Genomic DNA, 6,686 nt, shown 5'->3' on the forward strand with positions numbered 1-6,686 from the left:
TAAGTGTCATGTTGCCTAATTACAATCTCAGCTATTGGGAGACACAGATGGAAAAGATTGCAGTTTGGAGACTATCCAGGCTTAAAAAAAAAAGTTCCCAAAGATCCCATCTCATCATAGAGCTGGGCATAAGGACACACAACTGCCATTCCCCGCTGTCTAACAGCACAAACTGGACGACCCAAGGTTGGCCCAGGCAGAAAAAATAGGACAATGTTCCATCAGAAAAATAAAGCAAAAAGGGCTGGAGGGGTGGCTCTAGTGACAATCGCCAGGTCTGGAGTTCAAATCCCAGTATCACGAAAAAGAAAGAAAAGAGTCAATAAATAAACTGGCATATGAAAACAGTACAGTGCCACGAGCCTGAAGAGAAATAAGTATACATTCTCATGACAGAATTGGTACAAAGCCAATGCAGAAAGTCATTGCTCAACATTCCTTGTTTTAAACTTTTTTGTCCTGGGGTTTAAACTTAGGGCCTGGGCACTTTCCCTGAATTTCTTTTGCTCAAGGCTAGCATTCTACCACCTGAGACACAGTGCCACTTCTGGTCTCTTCTATTTATGGTGTACTGGGGAATTGAACTCAGGATTTCATGCATGCTAGGCAAGCACTTTACTTCTAAGCCACATTCCCTAAATGAGCTTCTAAGAGCTTCATTCTGCAGAAAGTCTAAAAAAAATGATCTTGTGCTCTGCTACCTGAGCCATACTTCTAGGCCTGCTTTTTGCTGGTTATTTTGGAGATGGAATCTAGCAAACTTTTCTGCCCTAGATGGCCTCTAATCAGAATCTTCTAGATCTCAGTCTCCTGAGTAGTTGGGATTATAGACAGGGGCCACAGATTTTGTTTTTAAATCTGGGCACAAATTTATGAACAACAAAAAAATCTTTAAACAGAAGTAGATGTCCCATTATAATGCTTCCTATGTTTCAGTCCCATCATTATTATATAACACACGTTCCCCCCTCTTCTTTTGGTGCCAGTCCTTGAACTTGAACTCAGGGTCTGGATACTGTTCCTGAGCTTCTCTGCTCAAGGTGAGCACTCCACCACTTGAGCCACAGTTCCATTTCTGGCTTTTTTAGACGTTTATTGGAAATAGGAGTCTTATAGACTTCCCTACCTGGGCTGGCTTTGAAATGTGATCCTCAGATCTCAGCCTCCTGAGTGGCTAGGATTACAGGTGTGAGCAACCAGCACTAGGCTTGTGTCCAGTTTCAATATGGATTCTGTCATATACTGCTTGTGCTCTTCTTCTCGCCACTTAACCTCTGTGGATCTGGATTTCTTACTGATAAAATTGGAATCGCAACTCCTACCTCATGGGGTGTTCTGTGGTTTAAATGAAACAAGATTGTATAGTTTCCATTAGGTCAAGTTCTAAAGATGCATTTCAGTTACAAAACTTTGTATGTTAATGATAAAAATATTAATTGCATGAGACTGACACAACATCCTTTTTCTTGTTTGAGAAGGTGTGTGGGGGGGGGGTGGGAGGGAAGGAGGGAGGGAGAGAGAGAGAGAGAGAGGTGTTTAAGGAAGTGAGAACTGGTTTGCTGCTGTTTTAACCTTCCCTTAGATGCTCTGCCTGTTAGGTCAGAGCCTTTTACCCTCATTTAGGGAAAGTTGAATCAGCTGACTCCGGACAACTTGTTTGCCCCAATACCACCACCCCTGGGGCACCTGGTCTCAGCACGCACCGTGAGCCATGGAGGGGGACCAAGAGCAGAGAGCAGGGCACTGCTCATTCACTAGCAGAAAGCTTTTTGAAGAGCTGACGAGTGGGATGCCTTTGCTTTGATTCCTGGCTCCACGGCCCAAGCCCATTCCCTCCACTGAAGTTTCTGCTCTTCCAGGACAGAGTTTATGAGCAGTTCCATTGGGCATGGGGGAATAAAGGAAATGTAATAAATGTGCTGCTTTCCTGGCCCCTTCTGCCTTTTTTTCCTTCCTCGCTTCCTCCCTCCCCTTCTTCCTTTCTCCTCCTTCCTTTCTTCCCTTTTTCATCCCTCCCCCCCCCTTTTCTTCCTCTTTGAGATAACATTCCTTTGCAGCTCTGGCTGACCTAAGAGACAGGATCCTCCACCCCCCTCAGCCTCCACCGCAGGCTGAGCTCAGGCTTTCAGGCATGCACCAACATGCCCAGTTCAACAAAAGCTCCTATTGCTCGTGGAAGCTGCTAAATGCAAATCCTTTCTTTCTCTTACCTTGAGTGGACCCTGGCTATTCTGGTGCTCTAGGGCAAACATGTCCCAGCTTCTGATTGCAGAAGGACCAGCTTCCTACTTCTATGAAATGAAACAAGATATGCTAGACACAAGCCTTCCTTTTGTGAGGGGTGTTGGAGATGATTTCCTTCCCTTTCTTTGTGTCTTGTTTACATCCTTGCTAATGGCCACCAGTTTTCTGTCCACATTGAATGGCACTCATGTAATAACAGTACTTTGTCTTCCCCCACTGGCAAAGTGAGGTGACAGAGGGTGACAGAGGTGAGAGAATAGCATTAGCTCAGAAGCTTCTTAATAGGTTGGTAGTCATTACGATTCCTGTTCCATGTACAACTACCTAATTCTTAGCGTACATCTGCTTGGCCTTTTCATTCCAGGCTGTATCTCTACCGCTTGAGCCACACCTCCACTTGAGGCTTTTGGGTGATTCATTAGACTTAAGAGACACGTGTACTTTTCTGTTCTGGCTGGTTTTGAACTGTAGTCCTCAGATCTCTGTTTCCAGCATAGCTGGTATTACAGGTATGATCCGCCAATGCCTGGCCTATACTTGTCTATCTTAAAGAGTAATTCAGGTGCTTCTTTCTGGGACACCTTCCTGGGTTCCCCAAGGAGTGCTGTCCCTTCTATGAATTTACTTCCAACAGAAGGGTTAGCCTGCTCTTCACCATTCATGGAAGTCCTGATTCTGTAGCTTCTATTCTCTTCATTCTCTCTTTTTGGGAATGGAAGAAAGTGGATTGGTGAGCAGACATTTCTGCCTGGAGATCTTTTAGCAAAGGGACAGGTCTTTAAAAAATAGATTTAAAAAGCCAGGTGCCAGTGGCTCACGCCTCTACTCCTAGCTACTCAGTTGGCTGAGATCTGAGGATTGTGGTTTGAAGCCAGCCTGGAGAGAAAACTTTAAAAGACTCTTATATATAACTTACCATTAAAAAAAAAAAAAGCTGGGGGCTGGGGATATGGCCTAGTGGCAAGAGTGCCTGCCTCATATACATGAGGCCCTGGGTTTGATTCCCCAGCACCACATATACAGAAAATGGCCAGAAGTGGCGCTGTGGCTCAAGTGGCAGAGTGCTAGCCTTGAGCAAAAAAAAGAAGCCAGGGACAGTGCTCAGGCCCAGAGTCCAAGCCCCAGGACTGGCCAAAAAAAAAAAAAAAAAAAAAGCTGGAAGAGGAGCCTGTAGCTCAAGTGGTAGAGCACTAGCCTTGAGCAAAAGGAGCTCAGAGTGAGAAATACATCTTCTGTGTGTACCATTCACCCTCATTTTTAGTGGTGGAATTGCGTTTGACTCAGCTTTTTGTAGTAATAGCAATCGACATTACAGTTGAAGGCTGCGTCCCTCTGTTCTCTCCAGTGCAGCCCTGATTTCCCCCTGCCAAGTTCCCAATCTTAACCTTGAATCACCGCAGGACTCCAGTTCTTCATACCTCGGTGTATGCCGCCACCTACTGACGTCCTTCGCAATGACACCGAATAACCCGATCGCCTAGAGCAAAGGGCCTGTTGGGAAGTTTCGGGAGGAGGCTGCTGTTGGTCATCTTGGGGGCGGGGGTGGGGGGGTATGTGGTCAGGGGCTAGGGATGTTAGATGTTCTCATATTCTCAAGAAAATTGAAGGCTCCAAAAAATTCTCAAAATCTCCTTTTTGGAGGCACTCTTGGAACCATTTTAATATAATCCTGAATGTGTCAGGAATGCAAATTTGCTCTGTGTATTGGGAAAAAAAGATTGTACTTTGTTCTGCTGCAAGTCTTACCAGGAAAGACTCATGTCTGCATAAAATGACTTCACTTGGCACACTGCATGCACACACACACACACACACACACACACAACTTTGGTCTGCAATTGGTGGAGTGCACTTGGAATGATTAGATGTGCATCTGAAATAAGAGTTACATTTTTGACCTAGCTACTCAGGAGGCTAAGATCCAAGGATCATGGTTCAAAGCCAGCCTGGCAGGAAAATGAGACTATTATTTTCGATCAAACTTGTTAAAGTAGGTAGCCGGTAAAAGAGAACGCCACGCGGAGACGCCACGTGGTATTCAGGCAGGAGAGAAAGTTTTATTCTACTGACCTGCTCCCAGGTTCAAGGTGCACGAGGTAGGCAAGAGAGCGAGCCACGGGGGGGGGGGGGGGGGGGGGGCCGGGGATGCCTTATGTAGGGCAGGGATGGGGAGGTGTGGCCAGGATGTGACTTCAGGGAAGGGGGAGGTAACTGCCTCCAGGTCTGCTGGTTACCCAGGTAACTGGGTGGAGACTTAATGGGTGGGGGCATCTGCATGTAGCCCTCAGGGAGAGGACCTTACAAAACTGAAAAAAGCCAGAAGTGGAAGTATGGCTTAAGTGTAAGAGTGCCAATCTTAAGTGGAAAATGCTAATGGACAGCAACTGCACCCTGAGTTCAAGCTCCAGAACCAAGTAATAATAATAATTACAGTATTGAACCAAAATTTAAGATGCCAAATAAATAGAAATGATGGTAGCTTTTAGCTAAATTCAGCTTTATTCTCTGAATCTAAAATGATTCATTATAAGTGGCTCTAAAAGTCTGAATAACTCATTAGGTTTTCTATACTCTTTGAAGTTTTGAAACATACATTATTTTATTATGTATAATTTATCTTCTATTTTCCTTCCATATACTTTAGTAAGTGTATCATATTAACTTTTTAAACTATGCACACAAATCAAGGTTATATCATTAAAAACAATATAAGAAAATCATGAGATTTTTAAAAATAATGGCTTGTTAATTTGAGATAGGCTCTTACTTTGAGGCCTAGAGTTCATTGTGTACCTGAGAGGGGGGGAGGGGGGAGGGTCTAGAACTTGCAATTCTCTTGCCTCAGCCTTTTGAGTCCTTTTCTGCCCAGGGCTGATTTTGGATCTCAGTTCTACGTGTGCCTCCTGAGTAACTAGGATTACAGGTGAACACTACCACATCTGGCTTGTTTACATGAGGTCTCACTAACATTTTGCCACGCCTGTCCACAAATGGCTCTCCTCCTTGTCTTTGCCTCCCAAGTAGCAGAGAACACAGATGTGAGCAACCACTCACTGTCATTGGAAGAAGAGTCTCACCTATTTTTTTGCCCAGGCTGGCTTTGAACCGCAATCCTCAGATCTCAGCCTCCTGAATAGCTAGGATCACAGACATGCGGCAGAGCCACTAGCACCTGGCACATCCATTTCCTAAATCAATGAAGAACAAAGAGAGTGAAGCCGGTTCCCCCACCGAGCTACGTAGCAATACCGCCACCTTGTGGCAACGATCAGATTGCTTTATAAGCAAAGCCTGAAAAGTCATTTAACAAGAAGTGTGCGGTTTAGGCTACATACAGTATATTATTTCCCGGTCATGAAATTAACCTTCCTATAAACTAGAACCTCCTGCTCTGAAGTTATTTTAAATAAACATCTGGTTTCCAAGACTCTAAAATGCTATTTTATTCTATTTCTCCCACTGCCTGCAGTTCTTCCCATTCACTCGATTCTTTCTTTCTTTCTCTTTTTTCTTTCTTTTCCTTCCTTCATGTCTTCCTTCTTTCCTTCCTTCCTTTCTTTTTCTATGCTGGGGTTAGAACCCAGAGCATCCACGTACAGACAAGCTCTGTATCACTGGGCTGCACCCCGACTTTTCATTCTGTATTAAGAGAAGAACCCGAGTTCAAGTCCCTGCAGGAACACTCAGCCAAAACAGAATTGTTTAATAATTAGTATATATAAAGCAAGAACTTGGGGCTGGGAATATGGCCTAGTGGCAAGAGTGCTTGCCTCGTATACATGAAGCCCTGGGTTCGATTCCCCAGCACCACATATATAAAAAATGGCCAGAAGTGGCGCTGTGGCTCAAGTGGCAGAGTGCTAGCCTTGAGCAAAGCCAGGGACAGTGCTCAGGCCCTGAGTCCAAGGCCAGGACTGGCAAAAAAATAAAAAAAAATAAAAAAGCAAGAACAAAATGACCAACTTGCACTTATTCAACCGCTTGTACTTTACAATGAAGTTAGAAGAAAATACTTATATTTCAGAACTCTGCGTTCGGACTTGAGATTCCACACCCGGCCTGGTGTAATGAAAATGTCAGGGCTCTCTTGCTGTTGGCCCTGCTTCTGGTTGTTATTTCTGTTTTGCCAGTCCTGGGGCTTAAACTCAGGGCCTGGGCATTGTCCCTGAGCTGCTTCTGCTGAAGGCTAGTGCTCTCCCACTTGAGCCGCAGCGCCAATTTCCAGCTTTCTCTGCTGAGGGGGGCACTGAGGAATAGAAACCGGGCTCTCATGCACGCTAGGCAAGCACTCTGCCGCTAGGCCACATCCCCAACCGTGAGCACAGTCCTTTTGGGAGGACCTTACCCCTTCCTTGGCTTTCTCCCTCCCGTCGCTTCCTACCAGCCGCACAGTCCATTTTCTACACGCCGGGACCGCAATGATTCACCCCTGTTCCCTCCCT

Source organism: Perognathus longimembris, chromosome 12 (assembly GCF_023159225.1).
Source record: "Perognathus longimembris pacificus isolate PPM17 chromosome 12, ASM2315922v1, whole genome shotgun sequence".
Lineage (NCBI taxonomy): Eukaryota > Metazoa > Chordata > Mammalia > Rodentia > Heteromyidae > Perognathus > Perognathus longimembris.